Source organism: Canis aureus, chromosome 9 (genome assembly GCF_053574225.1).
Source record: "Canis aureus isolate CA01 chromosome 9, VMU_Caureus_v.1.0, whole genome shotgun sequence".
NCBI classification, from domain to species: Eukaryota; Metazoa; Chordata; class Mammalia; order Carnivora; family Canidae; genus Canis; species Canis aureus.
Window position 1 is genome coordinate 20948911 of NC_135619.1, and position 28000 is coordinate 20976910.

The 28000-nt window shown below is 36.2% G+C and overlaps 1 long non-coding RNA gene and 1 pseudogene across 3 annotated transcripts in view; one reads left to right on the top strand and one right to left on the bottom strand.

The window, feature by feature from the left end:
- Positions 1 to 28000, top strand: part of LOC144320502 (uncharacterized) — a 100248-nt gene that overhangs the window by 50079 nt on the left and 22169 nt on the right. The gene's annotated exons all lie outside the window — the stretch shown is intronic.
- Positions 637 to 27843, bottom strand: LOC144321292 (importin subunit alpha-1 pseudogene; annotated as a pseudogene).

Below are 28000 nucleotides of genomic sequence, written 5' to 3' on the forward strand. Positions count from 1 at the left end.
GAATTGGTGTGCAGATACCAGCTGTTGGAGCACTCTGGGGGATCTGGAATAGGAACAAGTGGCCCATTGCAAATTTTGCTAACACTGCTGCTCTGCTCCCAAATTCCTTGACAGGCCTGCTGGGTCTGACTAACATCACAAAGAGCAAACACGCTCAAAAAAGATAGTGAGTCAATGCAGACAATTGCACTGAAAGGAAAAGTAACTCAGAAACAATAGCAAGGCATAAGCAACACACATAGGTTACTCTCCCGAAGTACGTTTTGGTGAACAGAGGACATTGCACTGCTGGGCATTCCAGGATCTCCTCTTCATAAAGTCACTAATTTTAAGAGCAAGAGCAGAAGAGATAGTTGGCTTTCTTTTCTTTCTCTCTTCCTTTTTTTAAAAGAAAAGGGTGAAATTTAATCTTTATTTATAGAACACTGCAAGATATAACATTCTACATAGAAATAAGAAACCCACTTAGAAGAGAAGTTCATACAATATGTACAGTTTGGAACTGTGCAAGTATAGTTTCATTGTAAATAGTACTGCCACAAAAAAAGACATATTTGAGAATTCTTAGTAGAGAAATAGTAAGACAAACTTATACCAAACATAGTACACAACAGCTTTATGCCTCAGCTGTACAATCTAAAAGTCAAAGGTCCCAAGAATACTATCCTGAACTTAGAATATATAGCCTTTAGGGATAGTTTCTGGCACAGCATTTTTATTTTCTTCCTCCTCTACAGAGAAATAATTCTTGGTCAAGTTTAATGAAGTCTATATAGACTCATTTTCATCATTTTGTAGAACTTTGATTTTGTCCAAACCTCCATATTCTTCCATTATACTAAGTTTCTCAGTTTCACTTAGTTTCTCGTCAGCCTGAAAGATGTTTGAAATGGCATCTAGAATAAACAGAATACTTTTGGTATCTTTTATAGTTAAGAGATTCATCAGTGGTTCTACTGTGCCACAATGAATGAGGTATATAGTCTGTTCAACTGTTCCACCACTTGTATAGTTGGTCACAACCCATACAGCTTCCTTTTATGTCCTAAAGTCTGCCTTAGAGAGAACACCAATGAGGAATGGGACTAATCCATGATTCACAATTTGCTGTATTTGGTCCTAGTGACCAGCTGTGATACTTGACATTGTCCACATAGCTTGCTTCTGAATATTAGTTTTGGGGTTCATTAGCAGTCTGGAAAGGATTGTAAGTGATCCCACATCTATTACAACCTGAGTCTGTTCATCTGTCCCAGTTGCAATATTTCCTGTGGCTCTTGGCACAGGGGTCACTATGGGCAATTCAATAGCCCCTAGAAACTTTACAAGTTGTGATAGAACTCCTGTTTTCATGACCATTTCAATTCATTCATTTGGGCCATCAGTAAGGTAGGAAATGGCCAAACAGGTATCCAGTAATACTTCTGGACCATCATGAAGTAGTAAATGAACTAAGGTAGGAACAATCTGCTCAACAGCATCTAACGGGGGTGCATGATTTTTGTTGTGATAATGGTTTGAAAGTGTCCAAAAAGGTTGTGTAAGTAACTACATGCAAAAGATGAAAAAAAAGAAGTCAGTAACTTACAAGGGAAAACCCATAAAGGTAGCAAGAGATTTTTCAATAGAAACTTTGCAAGCCAGAAGGGAATGACATGTTATATTCAAAGGGCTGAATGGCAAAAATCTGTAGCCAAGAATATCTGGCAAGGCTGTCATTAAGAATAGAAGGGGAGATAAAGAGTTTCCCATATAAAAACTAAAGGAGTTCATGACCACTAAACCAGCCCTGTAAGAAATATTAAAGGGGCCTTTTTGAGTAGAATGGAAAGACCAAAAGTGACAGTATAAAGGTAGGAAGCACAAAAGTAGTAAAAATGGATATTTCTGTAAAAAAATCAATTAAGGAACTCATAAAAAGGATATAAAATATAATAACATATACCTAAAATGTGGGGAGGAGAGAAGAATGGATGCAAACAACCATCTACTTAATATAGACTGCTATATGCAGAGGTTATGTACAAACCTAATGGTAACCATATATCAAAGACCCATAATAAACATGTAAAGAATAACGAGAAAGAAATCTGAACACATCACTAAATGAAATTAATAAAACTTGAAAGAAGTAAGTCAGTCGGAGAAGGACAAACATTATATGTTCTCATTCATTTGGGGAATATAAATAATAGTGAAAGGGAAAATAAGGGAAGGGAGAAGAAATGTGTGGGAAATATCAGAAAGGGAGACAGAACGTAAAGACTGCTAACTCTGGGAAACGAACTAGGGGTGGTAGAAGGGGAGGAGGGCGGGGGGTGGGAGTGAATGGGTGACGGGCACTGGGTGTTATTCTGTATGTTAGTAAATTGAACACCAATAAAATATTAAAAAAAAATTAAAAAAAAAATGAAAGAGAGAAAGACAAGAAATGCTAAAAGAAAATCTTCAGAAACAACCACAAACCAAGTAATAATTTGGCAACAAATACATATCTATCAATAATTATTTTGAATGTAAATGAACTAAATGCTCCAACCAAAAGAAATAGCGTGACAGATAGATAAAAAAAGGAAGACCCATCTATATGCTGACTACAAAAGACTCATTTTATTTTATTCATTTATTTTTAGATTTATTTATTTTAGAGAAAGTGGTGGTGGGGGGGTGCAGAGAAGAAGAAGAGAGAGTCTTAAGCTGACTCCTCGCTGAATGACATGGGGCTCGATCTCAGGATTCTCAGATCATGACCTGAGCTGAAACTAAGAGTCAGATGTTCAACAAGTTATGCCACCCAGGTGCCCTGAAACTCATTTTAGACCTAAGATACCTGGAGATTGAAAGTGAGAGGATGGAGAAATACCTATTATGGATGTCAAAAGAAAGCTGGAATAGCAGTACTTATATTGGACAAAATATATTTTAAAATAAAGACTGTTACAAGAAACAATGAAGGACACTATGTAAGGGGGACAATCCAACAAGAAGATACAACAATTGTAAATATTATGCACCCAATATAGAAGCACTCGAATACATAAAACAATAACAAACATAAAGGAACTAATCAATAATAATACAAAAATAGTAGGGGACTTTAACACCTCACTTACATCAATGGACAGATAATCTAGATAGAAAATCAATAAGGAAACAAGATGCACGTTTTTTTTTCAAGTTCACGTGGAACATTCTCCAGAATAGATCACTTATTAGCATGCGAAACTAGCCTTAACAAATTCAAGAAGATTGAAGTATTACTATGCACTTTTTCCAACCACAATGCTATGAAGCTAGAAATCAACCACAAGAAAAAAAATCTGGGAAGACGCGTGGAAGTTAAATAACATGTTACTAAACAATGAAGTGTCAACCAAGAAATCAAAAAGTACGTGAAAACAAATGAAAATGAAAACACAACAGTCCAAAATATTTGATATGCAGCAAAAGCTATTCAAAGAGGGAAGTTTGTAGCCATACAGTGCTACCTCAAGAAGCAAGAAAAATATCAAACAACCTAACCTTATATCTAAGGAGCTAGAAATAGAAAAACAAATAAAACTTAAAACCAGCAGAAGGAAAGAAATAAAAAAGATTAGAGCAGAAAAAATTATATAGAAACTTAAAAAAAATAGAACAGATCATTGAAACCAGGAGCTGGTTCTTTGAAAAAAAATCAATAAAATTGATAACCCCAGACTTATAAAAAAAGAGAAAGGACTCAAATAAATAAAATCACAAGTGAGGGAGAAGAAATAACCAATACCACAGAAATACATTCATAAGAGGATATTATGAAAAACCATATGCCAACAAATTGGACAACCTAGAAGAAATGGATAAATTCCTGGAAACATGTAAACTACCAAAAATGAAACAGGAAGAAATAGAAAACTTGAACAGACTGATAGCAATAAAATTGAATCAGTAATCAAAAAACTCCCAAGAAGCAATTAATCTAGGACCAGATGGCTTTCCAAGAAAATGCTACCAAACATTTAAAGAAGAGTTAATATTTATTCTTCTCAAAGTATTCCAAAAATGGAAAAGGAAGAAAAAACTTCCAACTTATTTATGTGAGGCCAGCATTATTCTGATACCAAAACCAGATAAAGACACCACAAAAAAAGAATTGCAGGCCAATATCGCCAATGAATACAGATGCAAAAATCCACAACAAAATAGTAGCAAACTGAATTCAACAATACATAAAAAAATATCATTCACCACACCAAATGGGATTTATTCTTGGGTTGCAAGAGTAGTTCAATATTTGTAAATCAATTAATGTGATACATCACATCAATAATAGAAAGAATCAGATGATCATTTCAATAGATGCCAAAAACCCTCAACAAAGTAAGCTTAGAGGGGATACTCATCATAATTAAGGCCATTTATGAAAAATCCACAGCTAACATCAGCCTTAATGGGGAATAACTGAGAGCTTTTCCCGTAAGGTCAGGAATGAGACAAGAATGTCCACTCTCACCACTTCGATTCAACATAGTACTGGAAGTCCCAGCCACAGCAATCAGGCAACACAAAGAAATAAAAGGCATCCAAATCAGTAAGAGAGAAGTAAAACTTTTACTATTTGCAGATAACATGATACTATATATAGAAAACTCAAAAGACTCTACCAAAAACTGCTAGAACTGATGAAAGAATTTAAGAAACAAAACAGATGAACATAGGAGAAGGGAAGGAAAAATAAGATGAAAACAGGGAGACAAAGCATAAGAGACTCTTAACTATAGGAAAGAAACAGTGTTTCTGGAGGGGAGGTGGATTAGGGGATGGAGTAACTGGGTGAGGGGCATTAAGAAGGGCACTTGATGGAATGAGCACTGGCAACTGATGAATCACTAAATTCTACCTCTGAACCTAATAATATGCTGGGTTAATTAAATTTAATTTAAATTAAAAAATAAAAATAAGTAAAATAAAAATGAATTCAGTAAAGTCTCAAGATATAAAATCACTGTACAGAAATCTGTTGCCATCTACACACCAATAATGAAGCAGCAGAAAGAGAAATGAAGAAAATGGTCCCATTTATAATTGTACTAAAAAAGAATGAGATATCTAGGAACAAACTTAGTTAAAAGGGTGAAAGACCTGTACTCTGAAAACTATAAAATACTAATAAAAGAAATTGAAGACCATACAAGGAAATGGAAAGACACTCTATGGTCATGGATTGTAAGAACAAATATTGTTAAAATGTCTATACTACCCAAAACAATCTAGATATTTAATGAAATCCCTATCAAAATACCAACAACATTTTTCACAGAGCTAGAACAAATAATCCTTACGTTTATATGGAACCCCAAAAGACCCCAAATAGCCAAAGCAATATTGAAAAAGAAAAGCAAGCTGGAAGCATCACAATTCTGTACTTCAAGTTATATTACAAAGCTGTAGTAATCAAAACAGTTTGGGACTGGCATAAAAATAGACACATAGATCAGTGAAACAGAATAGAAAACCTGGAAATAAACCTACAGCTATGTGGTCAATTAATCTCTGACAAAGCAGGAAAGACTATCTAATGGGAAAAAGAACCGTCTCCTCAAAAAATGGTGTTGGGAAAACTGAACAGCAATGTGCAAAAGAATGAAACTGGGCCACTTTCTTACATTATACACAAAAATAAATTCAAAATAGATTAAATTCCTACATGTGAGACCTGAAACTATAAAAATCCTAGAGAGAACATAGTAACCTCTTTGACATTGGCCATAGCAACTTTTTTCTAGATATGTCTCTTGAGGCAAGAGAACTAAAAGCAAAAATAAACTATTGGGACTTTATCAAAATAAAAACTTTTGCATAGAGAAGGAAATAGTCAACAAAGCTAAAAGGAAGCCTATGGAATGGGAAAAGATATTTGCAAATGGCATATCCAATAAAGTGTTAGTATCCAAATTACATAAAGAATTTAGAAAACTGAATGCCCCCAAACCAAATAATCCAATTTAAAAAATGGGCAGAAGACATGAACAGACATTTCTCCAAAGAACACATCCAGATGGCAGGCAGACAGATGAAAAGACGCTCACCATCACTTGCGACCAGGAATTGCAAATTAAAACTACAATGAGATATTACCTCACACTGTCAGAATGGCTACAATTAGTAACACAAGAATCAACAGGTATTGGTGAGGATGTGGAGAAAAAGGAACCCCTGTGGACCATTTGTGGGAATGCAAACTGGTGAAGCCACCATGGAAAACAATATGGAGCTTCCTCAAAAATTTAAAATAGATGTACCCTATGACCCAGTAATTGCACTACTAAGTATTTACCCAAAGAATACAAAAACACTAATTCAAAGGGATACATGCACCCCTCTATTTATTGCAGCATTATTTATAATAGCTAAATTATGGAAGCAGCCCATGTGTTCATCAATAGATGAATGGATAAAGAAGATGCAGTAAAAATATAAGTGATGGAATATTACTCAGCTCTAAAAAAGAAAGAAATCCTGCCATTCGTGACATCATGGATAGAGTTAGAGTGTATTATGCTAAGCAAAATAAGTCAGAGAAAGGGAAATATCATATGATTATCTCATGTAGAATTTAATTTGTAGACAAAACAAATGAACAAAGGGGAAAATAAGAGAAAGAAACCAAGAAACAGACAATTGTAGAGAACAAACTGATGGTTACCAGAGGGGAGGTAGGTGAGAGGTTCAGTTAAATAGGTCATCGGGATTAAGGAGTACATTTGTTGTGATGAGCACTGGGTGATGTATGAAATGTTGAATCATTATTATATATCTGTAACTAATATAGCACTATGTTAGCTAATTGGAATTAAAATAAAAACTTAAAAAATAAATTAGTCTATTCAAAAACATCAATAGAACAAAGCAAAAAAATGGTACTACATTTAGAATTCTTGGAAAAAATGTGACAGCAACAGAAGATATGAATGGAAGGTACTTACAAAGCCCTCTGGAAGCTTAGAAGCTTAGGAAAGGTCAAGTTTTGCAAAGATCTTTCAGGAAATGTGCTGAATATTGAGGTCTGAGCAAAGTAGAAAGGACTTGAGATAGTCCAAGTGGGTAATATGATAATAGTAGATTAAAGTAGAGGGGTAAACAAATTGTTAAGTACCAGTGTCTATCTTAGGTTGGTTGGAGTGAATTTGTAAGGCAGCCAACAGACCATGGCTTTGTACAGTAACTGGGAAGTTTGGAAGCAGGATTAGGAAAAAAAGGTAAAGTTTAATTAAGGATGAGGATTGATAAAGCAAGAACAAGTGGACATTTAGAGAGTGAGGAATTCTAAATCTTATTACTATTTCAATTTGACTTGTCTGGCTGAAGATAAATAATTGTTTGGCCAATATTAAGTTATAAGGTATTCCGAATATATGGAACCCCCCCAGAAAAAATACAGTTTCTAATCATATTTAATAAATGTTAAAATTTCATATTTTCCTTTATTTTTTCTCCTTTTTAAAACAGCTAAAACCATACCTCCTATACTATCTCTCTCCTTTTTTCTCCCTTATTGAAGATTTGAAGTTTGCAGTTCTTACATACCTGTTTAACTGGGTCCGTATATATAATCTCAGAATGCCATTTTAAAGAAGGAAATTCTTTTGTGCACTCATTAGCAAGTAATAGATATAAAGAAAGGAGAAAAGAATTAGAATAATCTTCGAGGACACCAACTAATGCCCAGATGTTTTGTTGCAACATAATGTGCCTGATTTCAGAGCAAGTATTAAAATGGTTTAATATCCATTTGGCTTAAAAGGTTAAGGGCAGAAAAATAAATGTACTCTTCTGTGGAGGAGTTACACTGGAAGGCAAAGGGAGTTCTTGTCTAGCATGACCTGTAAGAGATAATTGTTCATTAGAGAGTGTGAAGTCTGTAGTAAGCACAATCACATTCATTAGCCAGTTCCCTGCTTCCTGTCTGTATTGGGCATTAAGTTTCTCTCTGTTCAATTAGAATGAATTCTGGCTTTAGGACTGTAGATCCTTTCTGGGTTTTTAATATTCTGGCTTTTGGTATTTTTATTTTTGCATTTTCACTGAATATTTGCAACCTCACACCAAAAGAGTAATTATTTCATAACTACTATAGTCCAAATGTATGAGAAATTGTCATAGAATATATAATGTATACAGAAACCAAGCAAAAATGCATTAAACATGAAACATTAATATAAAAATTATCTAAAATATATTTATACTGACTGACAAATGTAATATTTTGTTAAGCCCAAATAAAAGCCAGAAATTTAGGATACAGTATTTGAACAGACAAAGATTCAGATTGTATATTGCTAGGTGTCAGAGTCACCTTCAATTTAGTCTTAGGTAGGGTCACTCCAGTTTAAACTACATGGTTTAGACTACTTTTCTGGGGAAAAAAATAGCCTAACCCTTCCTCTTTTTTTTTAAATAATAAATTTATTTTTTATTGGTGTTCAATTTGCCAACATACAGACTAACACCCAGTGCTCATCCCGTCAAGTGCCCCCCTCAGTGCCCGTCACCCATTCACTCCCACCCGCCGCCCTCCTCCCCTTCCACCAGCCCTAGTTCGTTTCCCAGAGTTAGGAGTCTTTATGTTCTGTCTCCCTTTCTGATATTTCCTACCCATTTCTTCTCCCTTCCCTTCTATTCCCTTTCACTATTATTTATATTCCCCAAATGAATGAGAACATATAATGTTTGTCCTCTGATTGACTCATTTCACTCAGCACAATACCCTCCAGTTCCATCCACGTTGAAGCAAATGGTGGGTATTTGTCGTTTCTAATGGCTGAGTAATATTCCATTGTATACATAAACCACATCTTCTTTATCCATTCATCTTTCGATGGACACCGAGGCTCCTTCCACAGTTTGGCTATTGTGGCCATTGCTGCTATAAACATCGGGGTGCAGGTGTCCCGGCGTTTCATTGCATCTGCATCTTTGGGGTAAATCCCCAGCAGTGCAATTGCTGGGTCGTAGGGCAGGTCTATTTTTAACTCTTTGAGGAACCTCCACACAGTTTTCCAGAGTGGCTGCACCAGTTCTCATTCCCACCAACAGTGTAAGAGGGTTCCCTTTTCTCCGCATCCTCTCCAACATTTGTAGTTTTCTGCCTTGTTAATTTTCCCCATTCTCACGGGTGTGAGGTGGTATCTCATTGTGGTTTTGATTTGTATTTCCCTGATGGCAAGTGATGCAGAGCATTTTCTCATGTACGTGTTGGCCGTGTCTATGTCTTCCTCTTGAAATTTCTGTTCATGTCTTTTGCCCATTTCATGATTGGATTGTTTGTTTCTTTGGTGTTGAGTTTAATAAGTTCTTTATAGATCTTGGAAACTAGCCCTTTATCTGATACATCATTTTCAAATATCTTCTCCCATTCTGTAGGTTGTCTTTTAGTTTTGTTGACTGTATCCTTTGCTGTGCAAAAGCTTCTTATCTTGATGAAGTCCCAGTAGTTCATTTTTGCTTTTGTTTCTTTTGCCTTCGTGGATGTATCTTGCAAGAAGTTACTGTGGCCGAGTTCAAAAAGCTAACCCTTCCTCTTGATTATGCCTGGTAGGAAAACTCACTTAACAGCAAGCAACCCAACCAAATAAACAGGTGCATGTGGAAAACAAAGTCAGAATGTAACTTTGTGAGAGTATTTTGGGTGGGGGTAGGTGGGAATGTATTACAAATGCACTTACAGTATTATGAAATGGAACTTCAAAACTCATTCATTTCAAACCATTTTTATACCGAGAAGCTACTTGTACCTGTTACTGTGCTACTCTGGAGAGGAGAGGCAAATATGTGAAAATTCTTACTCTTACGGTATTAATGCAGATTGATTAAACCTGTCAAGATGATAGAAGCTTCACTCTTGTGGTAGAGTGGTAAGTTTGATTTTCTGGGTGATAGGCTGGATATTTTGGGGGTATTATGTCATTGAGAGATGCTTAGAACCTCTTGATAATTGATTAGATAGAAAGGGTATAAGAAACTTATTTGACATATTGGAAGAGTCAGTGATTTTCATGGAGGTCAACCCTGTGTGGGCTATATTGAAAAACAAATGTACACTTTAGGAAATTTCCACGAGAGTGGCCTTCTGTCAGGGAAATTCTGACAGAAGCAGACAGACCTCTCTGGCAGCAGCAGAATCTAATACACTAACATTGTAATATCATCTGTTCAACATGTAGGAAGGAAGAATCTCTCAACTTTAGCTGTTCCCTGGTATCTCTAAGATTCAACTTTGACAGTGTCCTTGGGCAAATGATTTGTGATTAGGTGAATGTAAGTGACACTGGATTTTTTTTAGAATTTCTCATTCCTCGAAAATATGCCTGAAAAACCAATATAGTGAATGTGAGGAAAATCAGTAAAGTCAAGAGCACCAGGCTTTATCTGCACTTACGATTAAAATGGAAATTTCAGATGTAAACCAAGCATATTTTCTGAAAGGTAGAGAATTATATGACCCTTGCATCATTCTATTCTCAAGATATCTATTAAGTTCTTATTATGTGAGAGGTATGGTTCTCAGCTTTGGGGATATAAAGAAGAGTAAACCATCATTCCTGCCTTCCACTATAAGAGCATTACAACAATGTGATTAATGCTACAATAGAGGAATAAACAAGATGCTGAGAAAGCACAAGAGAGGCAACACTTTGCTTTTCCTAGATAGCATAGAAAAAGCTTCTCAAAGAGGGTTGCATTTGAGTAGATGATTGAACAATAAATTAGTCTTCCAGGGTAATAGGAAGAAACATTATAGACTGAAGAGAACATATAAGAAAAGGAAGAAAGTTCTGTAGCAGCCAGGAGACCAGGGTGTGTTGCAGATATAAAATTTAATTAATTAAAATTTAATTTTATTTAGGTATAGTTGACATATAATGTTACATTAGTTTTAGGTGTACAACATAGTGATTCAACAACTATATACATCATGCTATGCTCACCACAAGTATGGTCTACCATCTGTTAACAAACAACATTATTACAATACCATTAACTTTATTCTGTATGCTGTGCCTTTTATGCCTATGACTTAATCATGCTATAACTTGAGTCCTGTCTCTCCCACTCCCCTTTAAACATTTTGCCCATGCACTGACCCTGTTCCCTCTGGAAACCATCAGTATGTTCTCTGTATTTATAGGTCTGATTCTACTTTTTGTTTGTTTATTTATTTGTTTTGCTTTATAGATTCCACATATAAGTTAAATCATATACTATTTATCTTTTTCCATCTGACTTATTTGAAAAAAGAACCCTTGTGCACTGTTGGTACAAGTGTTAAATTGATACCACCACTGTGAGAAATAGTATGGGGGTTCCCCAAAAAATTAAAAATAGAAATACCATATGATTCAATAATTCCACTACTGGGTATTTACCCAAAGGAAAAAAAACCACATATTTAAGAAGATCTATGCACCCCTGTGTTTATTGCAGCATTATTTACAATACTGAAATTAAAGTAGCAGCCCAAGTGTCCATCGATCGATGAATGGATAGAGAAGTGTGGTATACACACACATGCACACACACACACACAAAGACGAATATTATGCAGACATAAAAAGGATGAGATCTTGCCATTTGTGATGACATGTGTTGACCTAAATGGTTATGCGAATGCAGACAGAACTTTTAAAGTTAGACAGTGGCACAAATCCCAAAAAGACTTGAATGCTCTACTCTGGAGTTTGGACTTCAACCTGCAGACTATGGGGGCCTTTGAGGGATTTGAATCCAAAAAGATGGAGAATGGATGATGAAGGCAATGGGTGATGTTGGATTCTGGGTGACCAGTTAGAAAGTTAACATCTTTTGATGAGAAATGATGAAGACCTGGGACTGAGGTAGAGGAGCAGTAGAGGATTAATCTCAGCTTTCTGATTTTGTGAATCACTGTTTTATTAAACAAAAGAGAAGAGCCAGCTTTTGGGAAGGGAAAGGGTGGATTCAGTTTTGGACACCTGGAATTTGAGATTCTGTGAAACATCTGGGTAGAAATGATCATGAAGCAGTTGGTAAAGTAAGCATGAAGCTCAAGGGAGAGATCCAGTTTGGAGGTAATAGATTTTAGAATCATTAACGTATAGAAGTTTTTGGAGATTTGAATGTGAATATAAGATTGCTCAGGACAAGTATTTCACATCAGAGGAGAAGAGCAAAGATCAGCCCAGGGACTCCTATCAATTAAGGAGAGGGTGTGGGGAACCAGCTGTGGAGCCTGAGAACTAAATCTCATAGTCCTTGGCACACTGGGGATGCGTGAGGTCCAGAGTCTGCACATTGACTCTTGACCACATTGTACTCTAGATATAGCTCCTCTGCTGCTCCTCCCCCCTCCTTTAGTCAATAGCCTATTCTTTTACCCTTTGAAGTAAACATATTTTTCTCTGCTTCCCAAAGTTAATCATTCCTATAGACGATCCGTTATCTCACTTAATAAAAACTAGAGGAGACAAAGCCTCAGGGTCCGAGTCCAGTCTGAGTCCGAGTTCTAGTCTCAGTCTCTCTGTCCCCCAGATTAAAATTTAGTGAGAGTTGGAGTCTTTCTTTGTATCGTTGCCTCCAACTATCCTGGATCCATGGCATCAGGGGAAAAAAGGAGTGGATAGTTCGAAGAAGATACTGGTTAACAGTATATAATGCTGCTTGAGTGATAAAGCTTGAAAATGACACTGGGTTAGGCCATCATAGACCAAGAGAAGAACAAAAATATCTTTATTGGAATGGTAAAAGAATAAGGTAACAGAGGGTTGAGGATTGAATAGGAGGCGAGGAAGCAAAGCCTTCAAAGGATTATGATTTTAACCGTCTCCTGAAAGCAAGAAAAAAAATTTGTAGCTTGAGGGTGCTGAAGGGTTTCAGAATTATACTTTTAAAAATAATAGAAGAAAGTTGATATTTAGGAGAATTCAAGAACCTGCTGTGGTGGCTAATGAACTAGTTTAAAAAAAAAGCTTTTTTTTTTTTTTTTTTTGCTTCTATTTTGGGTGTTATATAAGGATGTTTTAAAACTAGCTGTGACTTTGAAATGTCTAAACCTGTCTAGAAGTTCCTTGAGAAACACTTGAGACAAAGGACAGTTTAGGAAAGAATGCCCACTGCTGCTGAATGCAGAGTGTGGCTAGATGTGAAGATGATGTTTAAATAATGGCAAAGAAAGTTAAAAATCTTTCAGCATCTTTGCTGACTCCAAGAAGCAAAAACAACATGCCCTCTGGCAAACACATTTTCCCTTCTGAAATTCTGTCAAATAAATTCAGAAGGACATGAAAAAAAGTGGAAATACATCTTGTAACATGTGCTGATATGGTTGCACAGCCCTTATTTCATAGATTGTACATGATGAATTTCAACACTGGATCTGATTTCTCTGGCATGTACATTGTACAAAAGAGCTTGGAGAGGTACAACTTTATATTCATTCTAGAGAACTTGAGAAAGCATTGCACCAAAATGAGACTATAGGTACTATATAAGCAAGAAGAAATCTTTCCCTCAAAAATGAAGGTTCTCCCTAGTAACATTCAAGGAAAATTGCATCCTCTGAGGCACTTTATACATTCATATTTGCCAATGAAAGAAATGCAGCATAGGTTTAGCATTTCATTTGGGGTATCACTGTCTTAGCTAGCTTTGAATGGGCTTATTTTTCAAGAACTGAAATAGTAGCTCATCATATATTTCTCAGCTTCTGAAATGATTGGTATTCCTCTCCTATCTAGCAGCTGTTAGAGGGTTTTTTTATTTAACCAGTGAAGAGTTCCAAAATAGAAGTGTTGTCCTGGATGTATTTTAAAAACACACATTTCAGGTCTTTACTTCTTAACTTAAAGTAGTAGATAAAAATCTCAAAGTGAAAATGACAGGATAACATTGTGACATGATTCATAAAGGTATAAGGAATCCATAGATGGCCCTGCGTGTCAGCTCCCAAGGCAAATACTGCAATTGTCATACTTAACATCCAAGAACTAAGTGAATTTGGTTAAAACCTTGATTCACTACAATGCTTATGGAATCAAGTGTTCTGGGTAACTAAATTCTTTAGTTATTTAGATGGCTAAATAGAATACCCCTTTTATTTGAAATTTTGTTGCCATATTGTATTAATTTAGTGGTTTCCCTCTTGGTGTAAAAAGCTGAGTTTGATTGTGTATTCATATTCTATTCCTGTTGAAGGGGGAGAGGTAGTTGTTTTCTTGATATTTTCCTTGAGGTCTGTGCACAGGAGAGAGATTGTAGTTGGTTGCTGGCTATTTCCTATTCTAGATCTGGTGATTAATCTGTTTATTATTATTTTTTAAATTAAAAAAATTTTTTGAGAAAGAGAGTGTGAGCCGGCGTGGGGGTGGGGGGCAGAGGGAGAGGAAGAGGGAAAGAGAGAATATTAAGCACGTGGAGCCTGACGAGGGGCTCAGAATCACAACCCTGAGATCATGACCTGAGCCAAAATCAAGAGTCGCCACTTAACTGACCTTTCATACCTGCCTCATTAGGGTTGCTCTTCATATCCCCACAGTGCCAGGCCCATGTTAGTTGTGATTATTACCATCCTTTACTCTTCTTATTCATGGGTAGGCCAGAGTGCACTTCTAACACCTGTGCAGTTGGAGATGTCTTAGTCAGTTTGCGCTGCTGTAACAGAATACCGTAGACTGGCTGGATTTAATAACAGAAATTTATTTCTCAAAATAGAGGGTGGGAATCCAAGATTATGGTGTCAGCATGGTCTGGTAAGATTCTTTTCTTGATTTGCCTCTTTCTTGCTCTGTCCTCACATGGTAGAGGGAAAGAGAGGGTTCTAGCCTTTTCTTTCTATTAAGATACTAATACCATCATGATGCTCTACCCTCATGACCTTGTTTAAACCTAATTACTTCCCAAAGACCAAATCTTCTAACACCATCACATGGAGGTTAGGGTTTTTGCATATAATGTTTGGGTTCATAGCAGGAGAAGATGGGCATTTTCCTTGGAGAGCTTAATCCTCAGTCCCCAGAACTTGGAAAGAGCCATTCTCTGTAAATTTGGTGCTGCTTGGTCTTTTATGTATGAATATTTTTGGATTGGTTTGTATGTTCTATTATAAGAGATTGTGTGCTTCAAGTAAATAAATAAAAGAAGAAAAAAACCCCACAGGTCGTTATGTTGTCGTTTGCTTCTTTATAGCCTTAACATTTAGAAAATAATTTCTGGGTACTAAATTACAGTAATTTGAGGGTTTCAATAGATTAATCAAGGTTTTCTATAATATACTTCGATAGAAGACAGTGAGTAATTACATGAATTATAAAACATAAAAGTAAACCAACGTATAATGAGAAAAGGCAATTTATCAGTGCTCTCTCCATGCTTCTGCGTATACCTTGATGTATGCAAGAGAATAGCAACCCAGTTAGCTTCCCTCTCCTCCAGGGGTAGGCAGCAACTGGAGGATTCTTTTGATCATTTTATTCATTTTGTGTTAAAACTATAGCACTTCTAATTTATAGACATATTGTGAATGTCAAGGAAATGTCACCCAAATCATTTGAAATACAGTGAAATTCATATGTTATATTTAAGTAACAGGTTGCCCTGGGATCCAAGGGATGCAAACTTAAATAGAACTGGGATTTTGACTGTTCAATTTCAGCACTTTAAAGACACAGAATAATCAAGGTGAATTTCTTAAAGGAAGAGACTCTGAGGATAGAACGGTAACTGTGAAGTATTTCTGGATAAGCCATTAAGTGGCAGATTGGCATACGGCTACATTTCAGATCCTGATTTGTTTGGTTTAATGTGAATCACTTTTTTCCCCTTTAAATTGAAGCCCAAATCCTATAATGGAGATACTTAAATGAACCCTCTGGGTCACTTAGGCATCTTTTTCAGCAGCCCTCTGAGAAATTAAATAGTCTGTTATAAAAATTGAGTTTTATATGTTTCTGTCGATGCCTGAGGAAAAATTTGATTATCCTCTAGATTTTTTCCAATCCTTTAACTAGATTGGATTATTTGCTGATTTACCCTTTACTTCCCAGTGCCGTAGTAGTGTTCTAGTTACAGACTTTATAGTATAAGCTGACAAGATTATAAGATGTTTATCTTCCTAGGGGAGCAACGTGGTAGACTTTGCCATTGGTCTTATATGGATCCACATTGGAATCTTGCTTTGATTGCCTGTGAATTGGGTGACCTTATGCAAATGACATGATTTCTGTTGGTTTTAGTCCCATTTTAAGTATAGTGGAGATACTAAAGATAATCTTGCATGGGGAAGCCTGGGTGGCTCAGCAGTTTAGCGCCGTCTTTGGCCCAGGGCCTGATCCTGGAGACCCAGGATCGAGTCCCACATCAGGCTCCCTGCATGGAGCCTGCTTCTCCCTCTGCCTGTGTCTCTGCCTCTCTCTCTCTCTCTTTCTCTCTCTCTGTTTCTTATGAATAAATAAAAATTAAAAAAAATAACCTTGCATGGAGTTGGTCGAATGAGTAGCGTCAATGCATGTAGAAATACTGGGTTCTGGTAGGCTCTCAATAAATGTGAATCACCTTCCATCTCATCAACCCCCAAACCATATTTTATTTATTGAGGAAGCATACAACCAAGGCTATGTTTAGATCCAGGATCTTTTATAATGAGAGTTCAAAATAATGCATCCTAAATCAATCTGTCTTGGTCAGAGATGTAGACCAGTAGGTGCTATACATCAAAAAGATTTATCACAAGGAATTGGCTTGTGCAATGTTTTAGCTGTGTAGCCAACTCTGAAATTCATAGGGCAGGCTGTCAAGAAGGGCAGGGACTGAGGCTACTGTCCTTAAGTAAAATTGATTCTTCTTTAGGGAAGACTCAGCTCTACTTTGAAGGTCTCTAAACTGATTCAGCAGGCCCACTCAGATTATTTGAAATAATCTGCCTCACTTAAAGCCAACTGCTTATGGACTTTAATCACATCTATAAAATGCTTTGGCAGAAACACCTAGATTAGTGTTTTGTTGAATACCTGGAGACTGTAGCCTAGTCAGACTGACATACCAAGAAGACCATCACACCATCCATCCGGCCTCTCTGGATTCTTTTTTTCATAGAAAGTAGGAACTTTTAGTATATGTGCTGCCTACAGAAAGTGGGAGCTTTTAAAGAAATTACTTTTATTACAGTAAAATATGAGGCTCAGTATTTTTTAAACCAAATGGCAGAAAAATCATACGGAAAAATTTGTAGTTTCATGAGCTGAGGTCAAATGTGAAAATATACTAGAAGATAAATGTTTTCTGCATACTATCAGAAATTATTTAATTTTTTATTGTTTATGGATTTATAGTTGGTCTCTTCCACTAAGATGCAAGCTCTATGAGGACAGGGGTTTGTTGTATTCACTTTGAAATCCTCAACATCTTGAGCAGCACTTGGTGTAAGACAGATGCTCAATAAATATTAATGGAATAAGTCAATAAATGATTTCTTCCAGAGAAGAGTTGAGTTACATTATCTTGTCTGAATAAGAATTTTCTGTTATGTTTACTTGAGTCACTTTTGGCTTCAGCTGTGTATTGTACCAATGCTTATTAGAGGACTAGACTGAGGAATGAAATCTGATCTGCCCATTGGTCACCAAACCAGGTGCTTTGGTTTGGGCTGTGTTGGGAGGAAGAAATACTTTTTCTTCCAATAAAGGGGCCTTATGCACACACCCAACTGTGTTCCTGGGTTGGAGGGTGGGGAGTGTATCATCCTGTGTAGTTCTCACATAGGTCAGTAGCAACCCCAGCATTCTTCCATTATAACTTCCCATTGCATGTTGGAGATTTGGGAGAACAACAAACAGAAGGACTAAAATGCCTCATCTGTTCTTCTTGGGTGGCAACTTCCTCTACAAGATCATGATCCTGTTTCTTCTCCATAGGGAACAAACCCTGGTATTAAGTCAGTTAAAGATCGGAATAAAAATCTATTGGTGACTTTAAGATTTCGTACTTACTGTTTTATCTCCAACATTTTCTGAGAAAAATACACATCTCTTTACAAATGTATGAATTATTTGATATATAAAAGATTATGTATAACATGTATGTAAGTTATGAAGTATAACTGTACAAACACTCATGAATTCACAAAGTTAGGAAATAGAACATCACTAATACTATTAAAAATTTCTGTTCTGTTGGCATATCCTCCCTCATCATCCTGTCTCCCTCCAGAAATCACCAGTGTCCTGAATTTTGCATTTGTCATTGCTTGGTATTTTTCACAGTTCTACCAGATATGTATGAATCCCTAAACAATATGTTATTTCATTTGCTTCTTTTTAACTTTACCTCAGTGGTATCATAATATATATAAGTTTTCACTAATCTTCTTTCCTTATTTATTTATTTTAAAAAGATTTTATTTATTCACGAGAGACACACAGAGAGAAGCAGAGACATAGGCAGAGGGAGAAGCAGGCTCCCTACGGGGAGCCTGATGCGGGACTTGATCCAAGGACCCCAGGATCATGCCCTGAGCTGAAAGCAGATGCTCAATCACTGAGCCACCCAGGTTCCCCTATAAGCTTTTTCTTTAAGTATAACCTGCATACAGAAAATTGTACATACCATGCATATGTAGTTTGATGAATTTGTACAAAGTGAACACAGTCATATAACCAGCACACAGGTTCAGTCAGAGAATATAATCAATACCCCAGAAGCACGCCTTCCCCCCATTTCCCTCCCTGTCACTACTGGCTCTGCTCCTCACCCTCTGTCCACATCCTTTCTCCCATCCCCTTGGGGAAGGCTCTTTGAATATTCTGACATTTTGAAGTGATGGTGCTGTGGTACTGTGAATATAATATTGTTCATGGAGGTATAAGATTAGAGTTAAATCCTAGCTCTAATATATCTTTACCATATGACTTTGGGTCCTTATAATTCTCTGGTTCTCAAATGCTTTATCTGTAACATGGAGATCATAAGGAATTTTTGGTTTGACAAGAAATTGAAGTGAACTAAGAGAAGTGGAATTTTCTAATAAAGGTGCTGGCACAGAGTAGATACTCAGTAAGTGTTAGATCCTGAGAGCTGAGTGACTCTATGTGAGTTGGAGGATATGAACTCACGGGACATCATTTCTAGATTGTATGGTCTTTTGACATTAACCTATCAATGTGTTCTCTTGCCTCCATTGCTGCAGTCCATTTTCTCAGGCATTTTTCTGTTCTAGGGACAAGCTTTCTTGAGATATCCTTTATCCTGAACGAAGTGAAACTGAAGTTCCAATATGTAGTCTAGTCTCACCTTACAAGTCCTAGTTTGCTGGCCTCAATATTAGTTTGATATGAGCTTTGATAAAATTCTTATTATGGAGTTGAAGAAAGCAGCAGTGTACATCAGTGGCTTCTCTCATATTTATAGTCTAGACTTGAAGCTTGTTTTAAGTTACACTTGACACCTTTGGAATGCAATGCCACTCTCTGAATAATTCTAATTTTAGGCACTGCTTTTAGTACTAATGAAGGTCAATATTTCTATCTTCTAATAGTGCTAATGGTAGATGCTCAATATTTCTATCTTCTAATAGTGCTAGTGGTAATGTCCTTAATTTTTGGAATTGGATGTTGGTAATAAAGTCTACATAGTTTCCCATTCCCTCATTTAGAATAATGAACTATTCATTTTGTATATTCTTGTCATACAGTTTTTATCTTTTTCCTTGTTTACCGAAATCATTAGAGTGGCTAGATGTGCACTAAATGTATATTTTATATATTTCTATTTTCCAGAGAAGAGGAAGAAACATTTTTTCTTCCCTGCCATGGTTTTATTTCTTATGCAGTGTGAGCACATTTTAATTGTATCATGAATTTCAGTGTCCATTAATTTGAGGCAATAGAGCATATTTGTGATTTTAAATGAGGCTGTGAAAATTTCATCAGTTTTCATAGGTTCACCTGTAAATAAAAATGAGGGCAGGGTAATGAAGTATAAAAAATGTGGATGGAGAGGAAAAGATAAAACTTGTACTTATTGTTTGTATACTGTATATGTGTATATTATTGTATTTTTACCTATGCTATCTCATTTAATGTCACCATGCCAAAGCAAAGGCACAGTAAAAATCAAACACCCATTTCCTGGCATCAAGGTGATAATGGTACCTTTTTACTAGGAATCTTTTTTTTTTTTTCAGTTTAAAACAAAAATTTAATATTTAGACCACAAGTTTATCATTATAATTTGAGTCAACACATTGAGTGGAAGGTCACAAAATGGGTCCTCAGAGGAAGAGTTATCTAATGAAGAAGATGCATTCTTTTCCTATGTCCTAACCACCTTGGTTCCTAGGGAGATGCCCTCCTTCCCTAAAGAGTACTATGCCAAGTCAAAAGCAAAAGTCTTTTCTAATATGGAATTAGCAGACCCTTGTAACTGATGTTACAAGGTTTTCCTTTGTTTCCTGGGAACTAGGTCCACTTCACATGGATATTACTCCTTTTAACATCCAATGAGTTCTGTGAAAGGTTAGAACTAAGATGTCTAATGCTATGTACTAAAGGTACTCCAGGGAGGAATCCAGACTGCTGGGACACCATCATGTATGTTTCTTCTATCTCAGTGGCAGTCATCAGTGGTTGCAGAGGAAGAGGCCAGTCTGACAATCAGTCTTTCAGTCTGGGGGTGTCCCACAGCTATGTTATTGATAACTCTCCTCTCTTTTTTATTATTAATTATAACAAATTCTAGTATAGTTAGCATACACTGTTATATTAGTTTCAGGTATACAATATAGTGATTCAACAATTAGTATACATTACTCAGTGCTCATCATGATAAGTGTACTCTTTAATCCTCATCACCTATTTCACCCACCCACCTCCCTCTGGTAACCAGCAGTTTGTTCTCTATAGTTAAGAGTCTTTTTTCTTGGCTTCTTTCTGTCATTATTTTTTTCCTTTACTCATGTGTTTTGTTTCTTAAATTCCACATATGAGTGAAATCATATGGTATTTGTCTTTCTCTGACATATTTTCCTTGCATTATACCCTCTAGATCCATCCATGTTGTTGCATATGGCAGGATTTCTTTTTTTATAGCTGAATAATATTCATATATATATATGAATTCATATATATAGATATGGTATATATTCATGTGTTATAGATTTTATATGTGTTATATATATTCACATATTATAGACACTAAATATGTAATATGTATATCACATCTTCTTTATCCATTCATCAGTCAATGAACATTTGGGCTTCTTCCATATTTTTGCTATTGTAAATACTACTGCAATAAACATGGGGTGCATGTATCCCTTTGATTAGTGTTTTCATATTCTTTCGCTAAGTACCCCAGTAGTGCAATTACTAGATCATAGAGTGGTTCCATTTTTAACTTTTTGAGGAATCTTCATACTGTTCTCCACAGTAGTTATACCAGTTTGCACTTTCACCAGTAGTGCACAAGAATTCCTGTTTCTCCACATCCTCTCCAATACCTGTCGTTTGTTTCTAGTGAGAGAATGAGAGCTGAGGAGCAGAGGGAAAGGGAGAATCTTAAGCAGGCTCCATGCCCAGTGTAGACCCCAATGCAGGGCTCAATCTCATGACCCTGAGATCATGACCTGAGCCCAAATGAAGAGTCAGATGCTTAACTGACTGATCCACCCAGGTGCCCTATCACCTGTTGTTTCTTGTTTTTGATTTTACCCATTCTGACAGGTGTGAGGTGATACCTCAGTGTAGTTTTGATTTGAATTTCCTCATGGTAAGTGATGATTAATATCTTTTCATGTATCTGTAGATTGGATGTGTTCTTTGGAGAAATGTTTGCTCATGTCTTCTGTCCATTTTTTAAATTGGATAATTTGATTTTTGTGGGCATTAAGTTGTGTAAGTTCTCTCTATAATTTGGATATATTAACCCTCTATCAGATATATCATTTGCAAATATCTTCTCCCATTCAGTAGATTGTCTTTTAGTTTTATTGATTGTTTCCTTCACAGTGTAGAAGCTTTTTATTTTGATGGAATCCCATTAGTTTATTTTTGCTTTTGTTTCCCTTGCCTCAAGAGACATATCTAGAAAAATGTTGTTACTGCTGATGTCAAAGAAGTTACTGCCTTTGTTCTCCTCTAGGATTTTTAGTTTCAGGTTTCACATTTGGGTTTTAATCCATTGTGAATTTATTTTTGAGTATGGTGTAAGAAAATGGCTCATGAAAGTTTCATTCTTTTGCATGTTGCTGTCCAGTTTTCCCAGCATCATTTGTTGAAGAGCTTTTTTTTCCCCCCACTGGATATTCAGAGATTAATTGACCATGTAGTTGTGGGTTTATTTCTGGATTTTCTATTTTGTTTCATTGATCTACGTGTCTGTTTTTGTGCCAGTACTATATTGTTTTGATGACTACATCTTTGTAATATAACTTGAAATATGGAATTGTGATACCTCCAGCTTGCTTTTCTTTTTCAAAATTGCTTTGGCTATTTGAGGTCTTTTGGGGTTTCATACAAATTTTAGGATTGTTTGTTCTAGCTCTGAGAAAAATTTGTTGGTATTTTGATAGAGATTGCATTAAATGTGTAGATTGCTTTGGGTAGTATAGACATTTTAACAATATATGTTCTAATAAACTATGAGGATGGAATGTCTTTCTATTTCTTTTTGTGGTCTTCTATTTCTTTCATCAGTATCTTACAGTTTTCGGAGTATAGGTCTTTAACCTTTTTGGTTAGGTTTGTTCCTAGGTATCTTATTATTCTTTCTGCACTTGCAAATGGGATTGTTTTCTTAATTTCTCTTTCTGCTACTTCATCGTTGGTGTATGGAAATGCAACATAATTCTAACATTGTTTTTGTATGTTGCAACTTTTCTGCATTCATTTATCATTTCGAGAAGTTTTTTGGTGGAGTCTTTCAGATTTTTTATATAAGAATCATTTCATCTTCAAATAGTGAAGGTTTACTTCTTCCTTACTGATTTGGTTGCCTTTTATTTCTTTTTGTTGTCTGATTATTGTGGCTAGGACTTCCAATACCATGTTAAATAACAGTAGTGAGAGTGTACATCCTTGTCTTGTTCCTGACCTTAGGAGAAAAGCTCTCAGTTTTTTGCCATTAAAGATGATGTTAGGTGTGGTTTATCACACCGGTGGCCTTAATTATGGTGAGGCATATTCCCTCTAAACCTACTTTGTTGAGGGTTTTTATCATGAATGGTTGTTGTACTTTATCAAATGCTCTTTTTGCATCTATTGAAATGATCATATGGTGTCTGTCTCTTCTTTTGTTGACATGATGTGTCACATTCATTTGTGAATACTGAAGCATCTTTGCATCCTATAGATAAAATCCCATTTGACTCTGGTGAATTTTTAAAGAAATGTATTGTCGGATTCCATTTGCTAATAATTTGTTGAGGATTTTTGCATCTATGTGCGTCACAGATAGTGTCCTGTAGTTCTCTTTTTTAGTGGAGTCTTTATCTGATTCTGCTATCAGAATAATGCTAGTTTCATAGAATGAATTAGGAAGTGTTTTTTCCTCTATTTTTTGGAATAGTTTGAGAAAAATAGATATTAACTTTTCTTTAAATGTTTGGTAGAATTCACCTGTGAACTCATATGGGCCTTGACTTTTGTTTGCTCAAATTTTTTGATTACTGATTCAATTTCATTGTTGGTAATTGGTCTGTTCCAATTTTCTATTTTTTCCTGATTCAGGTTCGGGAGGTTATATATTTCTATTTATCTATTTCTTCATGGTTGTCCAGGTTGTTTGCATATAATTTTTCATAATATGCTCTTACAATATTTTGTGTATCTGTGGTGTTGGGTATTATCTCTTCCCTTTCATTTCTGATTTTATTTATTTGAGTCTTTTTTTGTTTTTAAATGAAACTGGCTATAGTTATTTTGATCTTTTAGAACAACCAGCTCTTGGTTTCACTGATCTGTTCCATTGTTTTTTAGTTTCTATGTCAGTTATTTTTACTCTAAACTTTATTATTTCTTCCTTCTACAGGGCTTGGATTTTGTTTGTTTTTCTTTATCTAGTTCTTTTAGATGTGGTTAGGTTGTTTATTTGGTATTTTTCTTGGTTCTCTAGGTATGTCTGCATTGCAGTATACTTTCTTCTTAGAACCAACCACTTTTGCTGTGTCCCAAAGATTTTGGACCACTGTGTTTTCATTTTCACTTGTCTCCATGTATTTTTTGATTTCCTCTTTGATTTCATGATTATCCCACTATTTTTTAGTAGCATATTATTTAACCTGTCTTTTTGTGTTCTTTTCAGGTTTTTTCTTGTGGTTTATTTCTAGTTTCATAGCATTATGGTTGAAAAAGATTCATGGCATGACTTCAGTCTTTTTGAATTTGTTGAGACTTGTTTTGTGGCCCAATATGTGATCTATTCTGGAGAATGTTCCATGTGCACTTGAAAAGAATGTGTATTCTGCTGTTTAGGGTGGAATGTTCTGAATATATTTGTTCAGTCCATCTGTTCCAGTGTGTCATTCAAAGATCTTGTTTCCTTGTTGATTTTCTGTTTAGATGATTTGTTCATTGATGTAACTGGGGTGTTACATCCCTGCTATTTGTGTAATATTGATTAGTTCCTTTATGTTTCTTATTAAATGCTTTATGTTTTGGGGTGCTCCCATGTTGAGTGCATAAATATTTAGAATTGTTGTATCTTCTTATTGGATTGTACCCTTTATGAATGTATAGTATCCTTTCTTTGTCCCTTATTACAGCTTTTGTTTTAAAGTCTATTTTGTTTGATATAAATATTGCTACCTCAGCTTTCTATCTACTTCCATTTGCATGATAGGTATTTCTTCATCCTCTCACTTTCAATCTGCATGTGTCTTTAGGTCTAAAATGAGCCTCTTTTAAGCAGCATATAGGTAAGTCTTCTGTTTTTATCCATTCTGTCACCCTGTGTTTTTGATTATAGCACTTAGTCCATTTACATTAAAAGAAATTACTGATTATGTACCTATTCTTTGTCATTTTGTTACATGTGTTGTGGTTGTTTTTGTATTTCCTCTCTGTTCCTTTCTTCTGTTGTTTCCTTCTCTCCTGCTTAGTTGGCTTTCTTTAGTTAAACACTTAAATTCCTTACTCTTTATTTTTTGCATATCTGTCACTGTTCTTGAACTTGTGATTATCATTTGCTTTACATATAGCACCTTCTGCATCTATAATATGTTGATGGTTTCTTAATTTTACTCTTCTCCCCTCCACATTTCAGATATTTGGTATTGGATTTCATATCCTTTTATTTTCTTTCTCTTTATTGATTTTTATAGATTTATGATTTTTTTCTTTTGTATTTCCTATTTTCCTTATTCTTACGGTTTTTATTTTCCACTCACAGAGTCCCTCTTAACATTTCTTGTAGGGCTGGTTTAGTGGTTATTAAAATTTTTACCTTTTGTTTGGAAAACTCCTTATTTCTCTTTCTATTCTGAATGGTAGCCTTGCTAGACAGAGTTTTCTTGGCTGCAGATTTTTCCTTTTCAGTGCTGTGAGTATATCTTGCACTCTCTTCTGTCCCCAAAGGTTTCTGCTGGAATATCAGCTGATAGTGTTATGAGATTTCTTTCATATGTAGCTGTCTTTTCTCTTGCAAACTTGAAGATTCTTTTTTTTTTAAAGATTTTATTTATTCATGCGACACACACACACACACACACACACACACACACACACACAGAGGCAGAGACACAGCAGAGGGAGAAGTAGGCTCCATGCAGGGAACCCAACGTGGGACTCGATCCCAGGTCTCCAGGATCAGGCCCTGGGCTGAAGGCTGCGCTAAACCTCTGAGCCACCCGGGCTGCCCACTTTAAGATTCTTTATCAGTTTTTTGGCCATTGTAATTTTTATGTGTCTTGGTGTAGACCTCCTTGAATGGAAATTTTTTTGGGATCTCTGTGCCTCCTGAATCTGGATTTCTTGTTTCCCATCCCATATTTGGGAAGTTTTCAGCTATTATTTCTTCAAATACATTTTCCGTCTCCCCTTTTTTGAGATCCCTATAATGTTAATGTTATTATGCTTAATAGTGTTACTGAATTCTCTAAGTCTGTTCTCATTATGCAATATTTGTTTGTGTCTCATTTGTTCAGCTTGATTGCTTTCCATTACTCTATCTTCCAGGTCAATGGTAGCTTTCCCCTGCTTCCTGTAGCCTGGTATTTATTTCATTTATTGTATTTTTAATTTCGTTTATTGAGTTCTTCAACTCTGATATGTCATTTTTTATCTCTTTGTTAAGGGTTTCATTGATATCCTTCTACTGTTTTTCTCAAATCCAGTGAGAATCTTTATTGTTATTTTTAAATTTTTTTAGAGGAGAGGAGAGGAGAGGAGAGAGAGAGAGAGAGAGAGAGAGAGAGAGAGAGAGAGAGAGAGAGAAAGAGAAGGGGGGAATAGCAGAGGGAAAGGGAGAATCCTAAAGCAGGCTCCATGCCCAGCATGGAGCTCAGTGTGGGGCTCAATCTCATGATCCTGAGATCATGATCTGAGCCAAAATCAAGAGTCAGATGATTAACCAACTGATCTACCCAGGCTCCCCTCAAGTCCAGTATCTTTATGATCATTAAATTTTCTATCAGGCATATTATGTATTTCTGTTTTGTTTAGATCTCCAGCTCTAATTTTTGTTCTGTTTTTTCATTTGGGATATATTCTTCTGCCCCCTCACTTTGCCTGCCTCTATATCTGTTTCTGTTTTTTAGAAAGGTCAGCTATACCTTCTTTTGAAAGTAGTGGCTTTATGAAGAAGAGATAGTGTAATGCTCTGCAGTGCAGTGTCCCCTGTTTACCAGAGCCTGGCATTTCAGGGGAGTGTTGGATGTGTGTTCCTTGTACCCTGATGTTGTGTCTGATTCACTTTTCCTTCCAGTTGAGTCATCTGCACTGACTCTCTGCCATTGTAGGCTGTGCTTGCTCATTGTGGTATTGGTGGGACTTAGGCAGGTTGCCTGTGAGGGGGCATGCCCTCAAAGGGAACTCAGGGACAAGGTGGTGGCATTGACAAAATTTGTACTGAGCCCAGGGTGATGGGGAGCAGGCTTGGAGTGGACAAGTCCTTAGGAGAACTTGTGGGCAGGGTGTACTGTCAGGATATTAGGTAGCAAGTGTCTGTGCAGTGCCACGTCCTGCAGGTGGCCCTGTGTTTATGTGGAGGGCAGAGGAGGAAAATGGCACCTGCCAGCTCCTTTGTTCCCAGAGAGGTTCTTAAACATGCTCTGAAATCAGTTTAAGTAGACCTCCCTGCTCTAACTCAGGAGTTGTGCAGACTTGCAATCTGTGTTGCTCCTCCATAAGCTGTTGTCTCTTAACGGTGGCAACCCAGGTATCATTTGCCCTCTGGCTAGCCCGAGAGCTGAGTCAGCTGACTTTTAAAGCTCCAGGTTCCAAGTCCTGTTGGTTATACAAACTAATGCAATTCAATTCCTCTGGTTTTCAAGGCCAAATGTTATGGGGATTCATCTTCTCCATCCCTTCCCTAGTACAAGGGACCATTTCTCTTCCCTCTTCACACCTATAGCCAAGAGGCTCATGATTCTGTCCTTCCTACCCTCTCAGATGTGGCTTCTTCTATATATTTAATTATGGAATTTTTTCTTCCAGTCTTTGGGTTGCTCTCTGGTTTATTTACACAGATATTAGTGACATCTAGCTGCAATTGTGGGTGAGCTCCTACTGTGCCATCTTCCCAACTCTCTCCTCTATTAGGGATATTTAGTTTCCAGGCACCAAAATTAGGTCCTTCCAAGGGTGCACAGCCACATGTCTTGAAAAGCTCATGTTTAAGGTTCATTCCTTATTTCATTTTTGTTAAAGTTTTGTAAGGTTTATATTTTATTACACTAAAAGTGAGGAGTAGAGGAGAAAAGTTCAAATGATTTGTTTGAATTTATTGAGACAGAATATCCTTGCAGTCCTGTAGGAATTCTGGGAAATGTAACATGTTCTGG